Below are 19,060 nucleotides of genomic sequence, written 5' to 3'. Positions count from 1 at the left end.
TTTTCACCAATTCAACCTCATTACATGGCAGCAGCATGTCCTTTCCCCCCTTAAAGTTCTTGCTCATCATAGTCGGGGGCGATTACAACATTGTGATGACAGACATGTCCGGATAACAGAATTCCGGTTAAAATCTAGTCGTAATCAACATCAGGATCCGTCATTCTCTGGTCGTCGCCTCTGTTTGGAATTGCAAGGAGTTAGAATAACAACATTACTTCTGCGCATCTGTAACCATCATTCTCTGTGTTGGTTTGGGTATCACGGGGGGTGGGGAATAAAAATCTTTAACTCTGTATAACGAATAGTTACAAGCTAATGAGAACATCTTGCAGACCATACAACTCTAAGGCACGATCTTTGTGGTTTCTAAGTATGATTCGCTCAACAAGCAGCAGCGTGTTTTTTTTTTTTTTAATTTTAAATTTTATGATCTAAGAATTAAAAAACGAAAATAATCTTCCTTTTAATGAGGCTAATGAAAAAAAAAAAATTAAAAAAAAAAAGACATTTGCAGCAGAATTCATATTGACACACCGGCTCTCGTCAGATCACCAAAGTTAAGCAACAATGAACCTGATCTGTACTAAAATGAGTGACCATTTGGGAATTCAAGGTGCTGTATGTGCTCTCCGCTTATCTCGGCATTGTTTCCAGTCGTCTAGCACTTCTACTTGCCACTGAACACAAGCAGTGCCGATTCAGGAGAGGTGCGGTTGGGGATTGCATAATTCTTGCTGCACAATTACATGCACAGCTACCCTTCAGGGGGTATCCATTGTCTCTTCAGGCTGAACGGAGGCATCTAACACGATAAACGAGATGAATACAAAGTTAAAGAGTAAAAATGTTTGGAGCCAAACAATTAAGAATCAAAAGACCGAAGTCCATTTGTTTATATAGAGGAACAACTTAAGATGGTTCTAAGAGAAAGGACGGCGATAACACTGCATCATAAACAAGACAAATTGGTGCGGCATCCGACAGTGAAAGCTGCCAGTGGCACCGCGTATTCCTTAGCCACCCAAACTCTGCTATAAGCTCTGACTGGTGGCTCATAAAGAATTAGTTTTAACAAACTTAATCACATGTCTAGAAAGAACCGGGGAGGGGGGGGTATAGGTCCAATGCGATCTTGCTGTTAATTTTCTTGTATTCACATTTATAGTATAATCATGCTGAAACACCGGTTCTCATTAGATCACTGGTTAAGCAACATTGAGTCTGGTTAGTACCAGATGGGTGACCATTTGGCAATACCAGGCACTGTATGTAGGAGGATGTCGACGTCTCCCTGCAAGGCCTGTAAAACCATAACGTTGCCATCTCCCATAACTAAGATATACATGTAATTGAAGATCGCTTGTCAATTTGATATTCCCTAGACACTCCATTATTTGGAGGAAGTCGGTTCAACCTGCCTAGGGTAAATGCAGCTGGTATGCTTGGCACAGCACATTTTTTCATGTGGACAGAAAGTGAACAGAGAATCAGTTTACAAGATAGTAACAGAGCTAATATATTACTTCTCTTTAAAAAGAAATATTGAGCACTATTTTCATTCTTTCCATAAAATTTGACTGGTTAATCTTTGGGGTTTTTTTTCATCATAATTCTTTGGAACACCTATTCAACACAATTTTTTTTTCTGGTGATGAAAAATGGTTTTATTCTAAACTATTTCAGGTTTACAAAAAAAAAAAAAGTATTCATCTTCAAAAATGTGTTTCGTAATTTAAAAAAGTTGTCATCACAGAAGATTATTTTCCAAACGTTGTCATCACAGAAGATTATTTTCCAAACGTTGTCATCACAGAAGATTATTTTCCAAACGTTGTCATCACAGAAGATTATTTTCCAAACGTTGTCATCACAGAAGATTATTTTACAAACGTTGTCATCACAGAAGATTATTTTACAAACGTTGTCATCACAGAAGATTATTTTACAAACGTTGTCATCACAGAAGATTATTTTACAAACGTTGTCATCACAGAAGATTATTTTACAAACGTTGTCATCACAGAAGATTATTTTACAAACGTTGTCATCACAGAAGATTATTTTACAAACGTTGTCATCACAGAAGATTATTTTACAAACGTTGTCATCACAGAAGATTATTTTACAAGCGTTGTCATCACAGAAGATTATTTTACAAACGTTGTCATCACAGAAGATTATTTTACAAACGTTGTCATCACAGAAGATTATTTTACAAACGTTGTCATCACAGAAGATTATTTTTAAAGCGTTGTCATCACAGAAGATTATTTTACAAACGTTGTCATCACAGAAGATTATTTTACAAGCGTTGTCATCACAGAAGATTATTTTACAAACGTTGTCATCACAGAAGATTATTTTACAAACGTTGTCATCACAGAAGATTATTTTACAAGCGTTGTCATCAAGAAGATTATTTTACAAACGTTGTCATCACAGAAGATTATTTTTAAAACGTTGTCATCACAGAAGATTATTTTACAAACGTTGTCATCACAGAAGATTATTTTACAAACGTTGTCATCACAGAAGATTATTTTTAAAGCGTTGTCATCACAGAAGATTATTTTACAAACGTTGTCATCACAGAAGATTATTTTACAAACGTTGTCATCACAGAAGATTATTTTTAAAATGTTGTCATCACAGAAGATTATTTTACAAACGTTGTCATCACAGAAGATTATTTTACAAACGTTGTCATCACAGAAGATTATTTTACAAACGTTGTCATCACAGAAGATTATTTTACAAACGTTGTCATCACAGAAGATTATTTTTAAAACGTTGTCATCACAGAAGATTATTTTTAAAACGTTGTCATCACAGAAGATTATTTTTAAAACGTTGTCATTACAGAAGATTATTTTTAAAACGTTGTCATTACAGAAGATTATTTTTAAAACGTTGTCATCACAGAAGATTATTTTTAAAATGTTGTCATCACAGAAGATTATTTTACAAACGTTGTCATCACAGAAGATTATTTTACAAACGTTGTCATCACAGAAGATTATTTTTAAAACGTTGTCATCACAGAAGATTATTTTTAAAACGTTGTCATCACAGAAGATTATTTTTAAAACGTTGTCATCACAGAAGATTATTTTTAAAACGTTGTCATCACAGAAGATTATTTTTAAAACGTTGTCATCACAGAAGATTATTTTTAAAAATGACTCCTCGATCTGCTCCTACTAACAAAACAAAATAAAAATGGCCAATGACAAAGATAATAAACAAATCTACCCATATTTATTATTTACTAGCCTGGGTGCCCAGCGTTGCCCGGGTGGTTGGAAGTGTGTGTTGAGCAAATAAAAAAGTGGTAGTAGGCAGGCTCGAACCTGTATCGCGAAGGAGGAGAAGAATGTGAAAATAAAAAATGTGACGTCTTTGCTGTTGCGCTCATTGCCAAACCAGAAGCGACGAATGTTTAAATTAAGGCTAGTCAATCGAAAAGAGGGGATGACTTTTGAAAACAGCGGTGAAAAAATGACCCCCCCCCTGTAGAAAAGTGCCCAGTTGAGGGTGAAGGAATTAATGTTTTTAGCCAATTATTCGATATTTGTCGTCCGAAAGGTCGAGCTTCAAAATGATACCAATATCATGAAAATCTGTCACCTCTGTCAAAAGTTTTAGGCAGACATACAAACATACATACATAATACATTTAAACAGACACGTGAGATTTATATTATAGACTAGCGGGGATACCCGGCATTGCCCGGGTATTTGCAGGTGTGTGTGGTTTTAAATAAAAAAGAAACCAGGGGGGGGGGTAAAAGTTGGTAGGATTGAACCCGAAGCCCTGAGGCGAAGTTTGAAAATAAAATCGGCCAGCCAGAATGAGTTAGTGAAAGATGTTTGAATTTATTTAAGAACCAAATTGACAGGTGCGCGCACGGAAGTCGTAGAGCAATAGCTATTCAGCAAATGAGGTCAATGACCAGGTTTGTTTGTTATAAGCGAAGTAAAAAAAAAGAAAACAATGTTAAAACTTAAGCGGGGTGGGGGTAATCAAAACATCGAAAAAAAAAACACATCATCATCGTTCGTTTGCCTTACATTAGTTTTTTTGTGTTTTTTTCCCCACTTAGTGTTAACGTTGTTTTCTTTTTTTACTTCGCTTATAACAAACAAACCTACGTCGTCGTCGTAACGCTCGACGACTACCGGCCGCGCACCTGTCAATTTGGTTCTTAAATAAATTCAAACATCTTTCACTAACTCATTCTGGCTGGCCGATTTTATTTTCAAACTTCGCCTCAGGGCTTCGGGTTCGATCCCCCCCGCATTTCTTTTTTATTTAACACCACATACACCTCCAAACACGCGGGCATCGCCGGGTACCCCCCGCTAGTATACATATAAAAGCGAAAATGTGTGTGTGTATGTATGTTCGCTTTTTGTGTATGTCCGAGAAAGGCTTTTTTCCGAGAAGCGATCAGTCGGCTCACAACTTCTTAAAACTTTTTATATCACATCTAAATCATAATATCTACCAGTTAATAACGTGGGTCACCTGTCTATTTAATTTGTTCAACTTTGAAAAGATAACTATTCAACATGTGGATTAGGCTTTTTTGTATAAGAAAAGCGAAACTAATTCTGGTAGTAATTTTCCGGTCGCCATCGCTAGAAAGGTTTGAAAGCAATACGCTTTGATCCATGTGGAGTTTCTCTTTATATCAGACAATTGCTATTTAATTTGGACAATCCCCGTTTTATGGGGAGCTGGTTTCCCCCACAACATCTTGGGGAAAACAAAAAAAAAAAAATGCAGCCCCGCAGTAAATACAATACTGCCCCGCAGTCAAAGTTGACCTCATTAAGTCATTAAGTATGGGCACCTGCCAATTCTTAATACTTAAATCAATTCAAACATATTTCCGTTACTATTTCTTGGTTGCCCAGTGGTTAATGTCGCACATTTTTTTTTCACACTTTAATTTCCAACTTCAACTCAAGGGTTTGGTTTTGATCCTTCATACTTACCTACCAAAACTTTTTTTTTTAAATTTACCTCCCCCCCCCTCCCGATACAAACACCCGGTGGTTTGATTTACCCTAAACCACACACACTTTCAAACACCCGGGCAACGCCAGGTACCCCCGCTAGTATATATATATAAAAGGCAAAAGTGGTGCGCTTGTTTTTGTATGTCCAAGAAAGGATTGGGGGTGGGCTCTTGACCACATTACTATTTTTAGAAGTTTTTACATGCTCCCTAGATTACATGTAATATCTACAATTTGTGAACAGATGTCGTATCTAAATTTATTTAAATCAACTTTTAAAAAATTCCCTCTATTCCATCCTTTCGCATGTTTGTTGGTCTTTTTCATATAAATAAAGCAAACCTAATTAGAGTGAAGGTACAATGCCTGGCCTTTCGTGCTTGGACGTCTTGAAAGCAATTAACTTTGATCAATATCAGGGAAAACCATCATATCAGACAATTGCTATTCATTTCGATGCTGCCAGAGTTCCCTTTTTTCGGGGGAATGACCTCGTGGGGAAGAAAAATACGACAATAGAAAGCGAAAGCTCGACTGACTCCTATGATTCTTAACTTAATTATCAATGAGTTGACAACTTGCTTTTCATTTCCTGTCGTGTCATAGCGTAGTGGTAAGATATCAGATTTTCTTTCACTTTCTTTTCCGCCTTCGTGTCACGGGTTCGCACCTGCCTGCATACTAACACTTTTTTTTTTCTCAACACACACCTCCAAACACTCCGGGCAATGCTGAGCACCTACGATAGTCTATAATATAAAAGGCAAAATGTGTGTGTCTGAGTTTGTATGTCTAGGGGCCAGTTTTTTTGTCGACATTTTTGTAAAGTCATTCACACCTTGCAATGACTAAACTTATTTTGAAAGGCGGCAACGTCGTATATCACGGTCGGTGCAGCAACTAAAACTTCTCATTTTTTTCACTTCCTTTTTCTTTTAGTGTTACAGGTTCGAGCCTGCCTGCTTGCCTACTACTTCCCTCGCATGGGTACTCGCTGCTATGTTTTTTTTTTTTTGTTGTCTTTTTACAGTGTTTTGAAACTTTTTTTTTTTAGGGCTTACCGTATCATAAAACCTCTACACACCCGGGCAACGCTGGGGATCCTCGCTAGTATAAACTAAAAAGTTAAAAATGCATTATCTTATGGTTTCAGAGAACTGATTGTAAAATGGTGGTGATTAGATATTGCTACAGTCTTTATGAACACATTTTGAAGAAATAATTTATTGGTTATTTCTATCTTAGTTTTCAAGTCGTACACTTATCAAACGAAACACGATGCTTTTGAAGTCTTCAGCTTGCATGGGAAAGACTCAAATTAATTAGCCAAACACAAGTGGAAATCTGCTTTAAAAAACAAAACAAAAAAAAACATTCTATTAAATAGAAAACACCCTCAGGTGAAAGACGTTTCTTCTTTCAAATAAAATGTAGAACGGGGAGGGGGGGTGCAATTAACCTTTGTAAATTCCAAACTCAATTCAATCAATAAACCTGATTTTCTTATTTTTCAAAACCAAAAAAGAATATCAGTCGATTTATTTGAATCATGTCTAAAGCAGGTGCGAAACCAGTCAAAACTCTGAAGAGAACAGGTACTACACTTTGATCTTTAAAATTAAATAAAAAAATAACTTTTCACTAAATAACATTCTTTATTAAATAAAAATTTAAGAAACAGAAAAATGTTATTTTCCCCGCACAACATTAAAACAAACTTAACATAAGCAACAACAACTTTGCTTATGTTAAGTTTGTTTTCTTTTTAAGACTTGCTAAATGAAATAAGAAACTTGTGAAGTTAAAAAAAAAGAATTATCTCTTACTTTTGATTGATCCTAAAGTCAGGGAAAAAGTAAAGGAGATAATTCTCCCGTATTATTTGGATTCTTCAAACAAGTGTCCTCATCTTCAATCTCAAGCGGCACTCACTCTAGGTGAGCTGAACTTCCGAAAGTTTGATTGATTGATTGGTTTTACGGCATATCAACCTATGTGGTCATTTAATGCCGGAGTCCTTTTTTTCTTTTTTTTTTAAACTATTTTTTTGTTGGGGGGGGGCTTTTTCAGTCTTTCCTCACTTTTTTTATAAAATCGAACTAAGAAATTAAATGTTGTATTTACACATGGATGTGTATATTGGGGTGACTTTAAATTTCCTTAAATTTTCTTATATAAATTTACTTTCCTTAGGTATGCTAGAATATTTGTTGAGTTGACCTTTTCAAAAAGGTCCTCCATATTGCTTTCTGTATAATATAGTTTTCTAGTTGGGGCGAGGTCATCACACCCAACTAGGATATGTTTTACTGTGAGTGTCTCCTGGCATGGGATGCACTCTGGCGCCGATTCTCCATTTAGTATATAAGAATGAGTAAAGTTGGTGTGTCCTATGCGCAACCGAGTCAGTATCACATCTCGGCGTGATCTCTTGATGTCCGGACATCGTTCCTTAAGTCTAGTTTTGATTGAGTATAATTTGCTGCTCTCTTGCTGACTCCACCGCAGTTGCCATTTTTCCTGTATGTATGCTTTTATCTGGGGTCTAAGATCAGTATGTGGAATCTTAAAATTGTCAATTGGAAGGTGAGAAGATTTTTTTGCAGCAAAAATATGGAACGCTTCACGAATTTGCGTGTCATCCTTGTGCAGGGGCCATGCTAATCTTCTCTGTATCGTTCCAATTTTAGTATATGTACTGCCGAAGCGTGTTCCGAAAGAGAAACATTTCTTATCTTGATTCTTTCATTTTCACAATGTTTCGGTCGATGTTAGCTTCGACCTTCTTCAGGTGTATCTTGCCGAATTCAGGAATCTTTCTATCATCTCTGGAACCTGCATAGAATTTTGAACAGAACTTTTTATTTAACCCAGCATGCTCTCGATCGGTCAGCCGTGACTGCGTGGAAGTTCTAAGTAATTCGCAGTTGTATTTTAAATGTTACCCGTACTGGAGATTGAACCTTTAACCTTCAGAATGTAACTTGTAACTGAGTTTTACCAAGTACTTTATCCACTATGCCACGGATCCTATAACGAATTTTAAGAAACCTATATTGTTTTAGGATGTACAATTTTACTAATTATCACTGTATGCTACTTATTTTTTACTACACGTTATTTATTTTCAATTTATTTTTACTACATGTTATTTTTAATTTATTTTTTATTACATGTAATATATTTTGAATTTATTTTTTACATATTATTTATTTTAAATTTATTTTACATGTTATATATTTTTCATTCATTTTAATTACATGTAATATATTTTTACTCTATTTTTTTACATGTTATTTTAAAATTATTTTTACTTCATGTTATTTATTTTAAATTTATTTTACATTTTTCCATTCATTTTTACTACATGTTATATATTTTTAATCTATTTTTACTACATGTTATATATTTTTATTTTATTTTTACTACATGTTATATATTTTTATTTTATTTTTACTAGATGTTATAAATTTTCAATTTATTTTTTGCTACACGTTATATATTTCCAATTTATTTTAGATATATATTTTTAATTTATTTTTTTACTACGTTATTACATATTTTTAATTTATTTTATTACACATCTATGTACCTATAAAGTGCAGTTTTTTTTTGTTTTTGTTTTTTCATCTTGCAAAACAGTTCGTCAAAACCGAATATTTTAGATTAAAAAGAAAAGAGCATTTAAAACTACTGAAAACACACAAAAAATAAGCTAGGTATGTACAAAACTTACTTTTATTAGTTTGGGTAACATTTATTGTATATTTGATTTTTCCCCCTTAGTCGTCTGTTGGCTTCTCTGCTAAATCCCGCTTGTCTTACTAGTAATATTGCATAACCTACATTGGTATCCATTAAAACACTTATCCACTTTTTTTTAAATTCTGACTGGTTTTACAAGAAAAATGAAAGTAAAGACGCGAGGCTTTGCATTCATTTTGATTGCACGTCATGTTCTATCAACGCGAACAAATTTGGGGGTTAATAGGAGACAAATTTTTTAGTTTTTTTTTTTCTGTCTCAAAATGCCTGTTAATCCTCATTATGCTGCTCCGAAAGAGCAGACAACCGATTACTTCAACCGATTGTTTCAACGGTGTAAATCAGTGGAGAAGAAAAGAAAACGAAAGAAACAATGACCCGGCGTTGCAGGAGGGGTCCGGGTGTGTGGTGGTGGTGGTGGTGGTGGTGGTGGGGAGAGAATTAAAATAATTAAACTAATGAGTCAGCAAATGCTAGAGCGCCATCTGTAGTTCAATTCGCACACGATTAACTTCATTTTGGTTTGACTTTCATTAGTCAGAGACAGGTGACGTCGAATTCATGACGCTTCGTGTTTGATCACGTGACAGCTGAAATATTTGCACTGAAAAAATATTGGGGGAAATCAAAAATAACGAGTGAAATTACGTTTCCAAGTTTTTGAGATGAGGATTGATTATTCGTATTGTTTGGGTTCTTCGGACTACTGTACTTATCTTGAGTGATATTTTCTGAATTTCACGACGTTTCGGTCGATGTAACCTTCGATCTTCTTCAGGTGTATCTTGTTGAATTCGGAAATATTTCTGTCAAACTCGGTGCCTAAACAAAGCATGACCTAGAACTGTGTGTATGAGAGATTCCATGTAAATGTGGGAAACTATACAAAGGTAAGACATGTGGTTCACTAAAACTAAAAGTATAATTAGAACACTGAAAAGCCATAATACGTAGAGAGATAAAAAATTCAAGTATGGCTGACCACATATGGAAAAGAAAACCATCTGTCCTTATGGGACAAAGTAAAAAGTAAAGACGGAGAAAAACGGTAGAGAATAAGACGATTCAAAGAAACATCCTGCCATGACAGAGTTCAAAATAAACTTTGTAGCCTAGTGGGGGTGCCCCTCTCTCTTCCTGGAAACCTCCTTTCCACAGAATAGACGTTGCAAGCCTCTTTGCCTTATCGCTATTTTCATGGCAAGTGCTCGTCTGAGCTCTAATCTATGTCCCCCTCTTTGTCAAATTTTCACAAAAAACACTTGTCTAGCTGAAACCACGATCAATAATTTCCCCCACTTTTTAACTGTATCTAAACATAAACGTAGGTTCTATGAACTTTCTTAAAACTGCACTCCGGTGGAACTCTCTTCCGTTTGCCTGCTTTCCAACTGACTACCATATGGTCGTCGTCTTCAAGTCCAACGTAACCAAATTCTTGATGAACCGTCACCTTAAGTAATCCAATGTACCAAATTTACACTACTAAAGATTACTATGATGTTGTCTGTACACTCATTAACCCTTATCCTCGAGTGGCCTCCAAGCCTTGATAAGTGCTGACTACTTTGTAAAAAAAAAAAAAAAAAAAAAAAAAAAAAAATTAAAAAATACAGTGTATATGCTGGGCGACGATCAACTAAGTGGACCTAGTACAGAATTTAACAAGATATCGGGATAAGTCATGATAAATAATATATATATATATATATATATATATATATATATATATATATATATATATATATAGAGAGAGAGAGAGAGAGAGAGCAATAATATGTAGTCAAAAATATATATATTATAATAACAGATAGTAATAAATAGTGGCATGCAGTGATAAGTAGTAAGACTGTACATCTAGAAACAACAAAAAAAATAGGTGTAAGTTTCCTAAAAGTTGTAATAGAATTGTCCACAAGGATCCGTGGTATAGCGGATAATGTACTTTGTAAAAAACCCTCCCCCGTTATAAGTTGCAGGTTCAAACACAAAATAAGCAGACCTATTACAGAACTGAACATTTATTATAAACTAGTTGGGAGAGAGAAAGAGAGATAGAAAAAGGCGATGGAAAGAAAGACAATGATGGGAGACGGAAAGACAGAGATAGGATAGAGAAAGCGAATTTTGTCTTGCAAAACTATTTAGAGCTTAAAAGTTTTCAAAATAATTTCAGAATAATAAAATCAAAATTAGCATTTCACGATGAATTTGTGGACAAAATTTTGGTTTATTTTAGAACTAAAAAATTCCATTTTTTTGTGAATACAAAATTGCAAATAAAAAAGTGAAGAAAATCTAAAATCATTAAAAAAAAAAAACAAAAAAAAAACTTTTTTCATCGAAGCATCGATGACTAGCAGACTGGCTAGACTAATTTGGGAGCAAGAACAAGGCCAACTCTAAAGTTAAATGTTACGTGCATGCCCCAAACCAACAATTAATGTTTAATAGACAGGACTATTAATTACTAGAGCAGATAATGGTTGGATCTGACCGCAAGTGTGTGTGTCAAGAGGCAAGATATTTTACAGAATAGCACGATTGAAGAAAGTAAACGAGTCTTCGAAGCCAGTTTGCTACATAGAAGATAGAACACTTTTGTCACATCTGCCCTATTCAGCCTTGATAGAGTTAAAAACCGGCTTCAAAATCTAATAAGTGATGCCCTTTTCTCTTCCCTGCAACCTCTTTCACACAGAAGAGATGTTGCGAGCCTGTCTCTGTTCTATCGTTATTTTCATGGCAAGTGTTCGACTGAATTCGAATCTATCGTTCCCTTCCCTTGCCAAACTTTCACAAGAAACATCCGACTGGCTACAACCATTTTAAACGATTTCCCCGCTCTCTATCTGTGCCTAAATCCAAACGCAGATTCCATGAACAAAGTTTCTTTCCCAGAACTGTCCATCTGTAAAACACTGTTCCTGTTCTCTTTCCCGGTTGACTTGGTATTAGTACTGACCAGTCAACTGTGATTATGCCGTTTTGCCACAACCATGTTGAAATGAAACGCACACGCGTCGTCAGCGAAAATGGCGCAAAAGCTTTTGGCTGAAGTTGGTATTGCGCATGTGTAAGAATGCGTTAATCAGCCGCATATCAACGTGTGAGTTTGGAAATTTTTTACGCACAATATGAATCAGGTTGAGTCAAAATTTTAATGTAGATAAGCATTTTCTTCATGGCCATTATCATAACGGTTGCGATTAAATTCAAGACTAACTGGAATTATATTTCCATTGCGATTCCTACCAAGTTAGCAACTCAACTTACATGTTTATGTTCTGTATTCCTGTCTCAGTTAAATAAAAAACATTTATATTATATTTTTATGTAATATTTTTTTACAATATATATTTAAATTTTTTTAATAATATATATATATATATATATATATATATATATATATATATATATATATTTACAATATATATATATATACTTAAATTTTTTTTTACAATATATATATATATATATATATATATATTTAAATTTTTTTTACAATATATATATATATATATATATATATATATATATATATATATATATTTCCTCAATAAAATTTTCATAATAATAACACCTGATGTTAGGGTGTCGAATTTGTAAGGGTGCGTCTTTTGTAATTTCTAGGTTGAAGAGGAAAACTTCTGTCAATAGAGTTCGGTTTAAAAATGTAAGTTTTTACTTAAACCCAAACTCTGTGCGATTCCTACTTTTTCGAGTCTCTAAACTGCGAAATCAGACAAAAATGTCCGTTAAAAAACTGCGTGGTTCCCTTATTTAAAAAAAAATGTTGAAAATATCTGTGTAGCCATTTTGTTAGACTATGTTGGAACAAAGTTGAGATGACAAAAAAAAAAAAAAAAAGAAATGAATAAAGATTTGGTGTTTTGTGTTTTTTTTTTGGGGGGGGGAGTAGATGACAAAGAGTAATATTAAAAACAATGACAGATGAACCCAATTGTAAGGTCAATATCCATCTAGCATGTAAACCGATAGCAGACGATTAATGTTCCAATCTTTGTTGTCTTTATGTTTTTACATTAACAACTTACCGTTCACGTTCGAAATGTCGACTTAGGTTTTTGGGTATGCTGACAACGAATATCACAATTAAATTTGGGGCTGATAAGTAGTTTACCAGACATGAAAACATTTGTTATCCAACGTAAAACTAATGTAATCCCTGGCAGCCATTTTTTTTTTTTTTTCACAATTGAGGAATTTGTAATGCGTATGTGTAACGGCATTCGGAATAAACACCCCCAACCTCCCCATGTTAAGAACGGATTTGGAAATAAACACCCCCAATCTCCCCATGTTAAGAATGGCTTTGGGAATAAGCACTCCATTTGGGGGGGGGGGGTATTTGCTTTGTCATTTGCTTCAGTTGCATGCAAGCTCATTACTAACTGCTCAGTTGTGAAAACAAAATGGCTGCCAGAGATTACATTAACTTTTATGTTGGATATGTTTTCATATCTGGTAAACAACTTATCAGCCCCAAATTTAAATGTGATATTCGTTGTCAGCATACCCATCTTTATTAATGCAGCAAAAAAAAGAAAAAAAAAAGGAGGACTATCAAAACATATCCATACCCTAAATAGTGACACTTTACACTATTCATTTATGCAGGTATTTGCTTCTGCTTTAATGTAATTTCAATATCAAACGTTTGTTAATTCACAACAAATAACTTTATATGCAAAACATCAAAACTTTTTTTTTTTTTAACTAATCTGAGAATTCTTCAATTTAAAAAAAAGGAAACAAACAGAAAGTATTCATTTCATATTTCTAAGTTCGTGTAAATATATTTATATACACTAGCAGAACCTGTGGAAATTGCGATAGTTGAAATTTTTAAAACAAAATTAATTAAAAAAATAAAACAAATAACGACGAATTTAAAACAATTTTTTAGCAAATTCTTTTTAACCTTTTAAAGCCAAAAAGAATTGATTTTAAAAAATTTTGATTTTTTTCAATGAAAATTCAACACACAACACATTGTTTTTTTGTTTTTCTTTTCTGAATAATTTTTTTAAAGAAATCATAAAGGAACAGATGTCAATTCATTTGCACATTTTTTTTGTATTTAAAAAGAAAGTATAATATAAAAAAAACAAAAAAAAGCAACTTACAATCTCCTTTCAACATGACTTTTTTAAAATTATAAAATAAAATTATAAAATAAAATTATAAAATAAAATAGACAATTTTAAACCGTAAACAGACAGCCATGTTTTTTTTTTGTTTTGAAAATTTTTGGAGAGGAAATGGTTTTGATGATTTTTAACTGATAAAGTACGACTATAAAGGGAGGTAATTCGTTTATCATTAATTAATCTTTGCGATGATGATGGTTTTTTGTGACACTGGACGTACGGACAAGTAAATTAATATTTACATTATTTAGACTGCTGTCTGTTATGGCCGATCTACACGTAACATTTCAACCAGTGTATCCTACAGACTTTATCAAGTAATCTGAGGCTATTAAGTTTCTTCAGCAATGTCTAAAAACATAAAATAAATAAATGAGTTTAAAGATGAGGCATACAAGAAGTCAGATTAAAAGAAAAATTACCAACTAAAATGAGAATAACAGTCCAAATCAGTGGTTCTCAACAGTTTTTTTTTTTTTACCCTGGTACCGCTTTTTCCTTCTTTTTTCTTGAGGGACCCCCTCATAACTATTGGTCATAGTATGAAAGGGCGAAGATCAGACAGACAATATAATAGGAAAGGAACCGACTGCAGGAGGCGCGTATTTAAAACCAGTTCCTGTCATTTTTTTTCATTATTTTTTTTATTGCTTTCAATGCAATTTTATGGAAATTTTTTAAAATCTATACAATACATTCAAATTCGTTTGAATATCTACTTCAGCTTTTTTTTTCACATCAAACCAAAATTATAGTAGAAATTAATTTTTTATTAATAAAAAAAAAGAACATTATGAGTTGGTTTTATTCATGGACCAGGAAAATATCATTGTAGACCCCCAATTTATTTTATTTTGCCTGTGCCCCCCCTCAAAATATTTCATGGACCCCTAGGGTTGAGAATACCTGGTCCAAACCAAATGATGCAAATAACAATAGTTCATCTCAAAAGCAATTATAAGCATCAAAATGTTGTGTGGAAAAAGGTTTAAGTAATACACATAGTGGGTTGGGGTCAGTTTGATTGTTGGGGTGACATTACCTCCATTGCTGCATTAAAATGAGAACTATACAACCACTCTACAAATTGGAGGTGGTTTATTGGCATGAATTGCATTATTATTTCAAATGTTAACACAGAAGAAATGTTGCAAGTCTATCTTTACTCTATCGTTATTTTCAAGGCAAGTGTTCAACTGAGCTCCAATTTATGCCCCCACCACCATCTGCAAAACATAACACTCGTCTAGCCACAACCAGTATTAACAATTTCCCTTATATCTGTGCCTTAAACTAAACGCAAATTCCATGAAAACGGTTTCTTTCTTAGAACTGTCCGTCTGTGGAACTTTATACTGTGGGGCTGCTTTCCAGCTGACTACACAACAACATGGTTATTTTCAAATCTAATCTGAACAAGTTTATTAAACGATCCAATTTCCATGACTACCAATATTATACAGTGTTGTCTCGCCGACCAACTGATACTCATTAACTCTTATCCTTGAGTGGCTTTTACGTCTTGATAAATAGTGACTCCCATGTAAAAAAAAAAAAATCTCATCCTCACCATTAAATAAGATTTTTGGATTTCTATGATTAACAACTGTCTTCTCTTTTATACAAGATTTTATTTAGAAGTTTTTTGTTATGGAATCAAATTGGGGGTAGCTAACCAAAATAGATTGACGTCACATTGTTATTAAGACATGGGCTTTATTTGTTAGGTTAACTAAAACAGTTTCTATTGTGGTTTCAGATCAAGTAATTGATGTAGCACCAGTTACTTAGATATTTTGGCTTAATTGGATCGGATGGAGTGACTGGTTGAGCCACGGCAATGCCAGGATTCTATTGTGTGTCTCTATAGTTACCAGATTTCGGGTGGAATTGGTTTGTTTGATTGTTTTGTTTTACGGCATATCAACCCGTTTCCAGTTATTTAATGCTGAATCCAGTGATTTTAAAGAACAACTTTTAATAGAATATATTTGGGGTTTTTTTTTTTTAAGTCGGTTTCTATTTAACCCATAGTTAGGACTCTAACAGGTACTACTACTCCGGGTCAGAGTGAACCCGGGAGCAATGGCAATGAAAGGGTGGCTCCACACTCCCCAAAGCCTGCAAGCTGGGGTCTCACCATCGGATATACTTTAAGATCATATCTAGGACCGGGGCAGGGGGAATTGGGGTCCCAAAAACAGGTACTATTTTTTGTAAGCCACTAACCCAGCTGAAGTAACTCCTAAGTCCCTAGTCAATGGATCCAACGCTACTCAACTACAATAAGAACAGTTAAAATACTATAAACACATCATCTCAGCCAAAGATAATCTGATATTGTAGAGGATTTAGAAAAATTTAAAGAAATTTAAAAACTAATTTTCATTCAAGTTTAAAAAAATCTTTTGTCCATATTTGATGAACTATTATACATTATTATATAATTATAAATAAACTGGATAGATTAGACATCTGCTAAGATTAGTGTGTGTGGGGGGGAGGAGAATTAAAGAGAAGGCAGAGAGGAATAGAGTGTGTGTGAGAGAGAGGAGGGGGATGAGTGAGAAGAAAACGGGAGTGTAAGAGTGATGAAGGGAAAAATTCAAACGGCATACAAGATGCAAATAAAGATGTTAAAATCACTAATATCTATATATCTATAAAAGTGAACGTGTCTGTCTGTCTGTGTACATTTCCCTACGCAATAACTCTGTCAATTTTTAGTCTATAGACTCGAAATTTGAAATACCGGGTACTGAGATTTGGGAAAATCGATGTGACGGGTGTCAGCCAGAAATTTGGCTGTTAAGGGGTCAAATTTCAACGATTTGACCTTTAAGAACTCTACCAAACTCCTCCGACAATTTTGGGTCTAGACACTTGAAATTTTAGATATAGGTTCCTTGAACCTGGATCTAACTTAATAAAGTGATTTGAGCCCGAAACTATAAATTTTAAGGGGTCATAATAGGGGTCAAAGTTTTAAAAAATTAACCATTTTTTTTTTGTTTTTTTGCTTTTTTTGCACAGCATACACCTCCAAACACCCGAGCAACGCCGGGCACCCCTGCTAGTAAAAATATAAAACAAAAATGCTTCATGAGTATTTTTCTGTGACAACTTTTAAAAAAAACCAAACAAACAAACAAACAATTACATAATAAAAATGTAGAACTAAATGGACAGTTACATAAAGACTCCATTTGTCGTCTAGTTAGCAGGAAAAGTCGCTTGAATGAAGCAATTTTTTTTTTTTTTTTTTTTTTACACAGTGATCACCACTTATCAAGGCCCGGAAGCCACTCAGGGATAAGGGTTATTGCAAGTACATTACGTTAGTGTGGAGATTTGATGAAGTGTTTACTTAAGGGGGCGGTTCATTAGGAATTTGTTAATGCTGGACTTGAACACATCCAAGTTGTAGTCCGGTGAGAAGCAGGCAGACGGAACAGAGTTCCACAGGCGTGCAGTTCTAAGAAAGAAGCTTTGTTCATGGAATCCGCGTTTTGATTTAGGCACAGATATAGAGTGGGGGAAATTTTTCACAGTGGATTCAGCTAGACGGGTGTTTTTCGTGAAAGATTGGCGAGGGGGGACCAGAGATTGGAGTTCAGACGAGCACCTGCCATGGAAATAACGATAAAACAAGGATAGGCTCGCAATGTCTCTTCTGTGGGAGAGAGGTTGCAGGGTAGAGAAAAGGGCATCCCCCACTAAGCCACAAAGTCTATTTTGTACTCTGTTAAGGCAGGATAGGCTGTTTTTAGCAGCTCCTGCCCAGATATGGAAACAGTATTCCATCCTTGGACGTACTTGGCTTTTATATAGATAGAGAATTGCATCAGTAGTGAGATATCTTCTGGAGCGGTAGAAGGATCCCACCATCTTTCCAGCGACCTTGGCAACAGACTTGATGTACGTGTTCCATTTCAGATCAGGAGTAAAGGTCAAACCCAGAAGCTTGTCAAAACAAAGGCAATATTCATATAATGGAGTATCCATTCATGAACTATCAACTAATCAAAACTCAGAAAATGCCCCTGCATATCTAAGCATAATGGATCATCCCAGCCTGTTTATATACCAACTTTCTACTCTCCATTCTTTTAGTTGTAGCACAAGTTGTTAAAATAGCTGAGCAGTGATTACTAAATTCAGTAATATATTTATATATATATATATATATATATATATATATATATATATATATATATATATATATATGAAACAGGTGCTGTCAAGAATTGAACATTTTAACATGCTGAAAGAAATAAACGGTAAGATGGACAACATCTTGGAATTTGGAACAGACTTTTTGTCATTTATTTGTATTTGTTCTGCAGTTATATCAAGCTTCATAAATTAAAAGATTGGTATGAATAAAAGGCGAAATATAATTGAATAAGCATATTTTCCCTACACACACACACACACACACACACACACACACACACACACAGTTATTATAAAATATATTTTTATTGTATTACCAAAAAGCTTTTCTGAAATAATTATCTAATATATATGAAGGTAAAATGTATGTGTGTTTGTATGTCTTCCAAAAATTTTTGACATACATTGGACCGTGAGAAAATCAGTATCGTTAGAAGGATCAATCTCTCTGATAAAAAAAAATATATATAAAAATTGGCCAAAAAGATTAATTCTGTGCTGGTGAACTGAACCGTTTTTTGCAAGGAGGGGTCAGTTTTTGTGTGAACATTTTTACAAGTCATACGCCTACCGATCTTAACATAGTTATAAAACGTTATTTCGAAGGCCTATGACGTTATAAGTCGCTGGTGGCTTTTTTCACCTTCTTTTCCTCTTTTGTGTTACAGGTTCGAATCTGCTTGCCTATTGCCACTAATTTTATTTTTTATTTATTTTTTTTGTGTTCACACGGGTACTCACTACTATTTTGATTGAAACAATTTATTTTATTTATTTTTTTTTTTTTTAGAGGATTGCTCAACAGCCTTAGTATACCACCTCTCTCTACCCGGGCAACGCTGGGTAGCCATGCTAGTTTCTAATAAATCCATTGTTTGAGACACTCGATAATAATTTAAGATTTAACGGTTAGAAAG

The 19,060-nt window shown here is 34.2% G+C and overlaps 1 protein-coding gene and 1 non-coding gene across 3 annotated transcripts in view; both read right to left on the bottom strand.

Annotated features, from left to right (window-relative positions):
• LOC145292217 (DCN1-like protein 3) overlaps window positions 1-19,060 on the bottom strand; it is a 315,593-nt gene that overhangs the window by 214,329 nt on the left and 82,204 nt on the right. The window lies entirely within an intron of this gene.
• LOC145292638 (U6 spliceosomal RNA) lies at window positions 7,636-7,742 on the bottom strand. The gene has a single exon (XR_013869600.1). It is a non-coding gene; the product is annotated as a U6 spliceosomal RNA (small nuclear RNA).

Source organism: Euprymna scolopes, chromosome 13, assembly GCF_053919585.1.
Source record: "Euprymna scolopes isolate OS-2025 chromosome 13, ASM5391958v1, whole genome shotgun sequence".
NCBI lineage: Eukaryota > Metazoa > Mollusca > Cephalopoda > Sepiida > Sepiolidae > Euprymna > Euprymna scolopes.
This window is presented reverse-complemented; position numbering and strand designations above follow the sequence as displayed.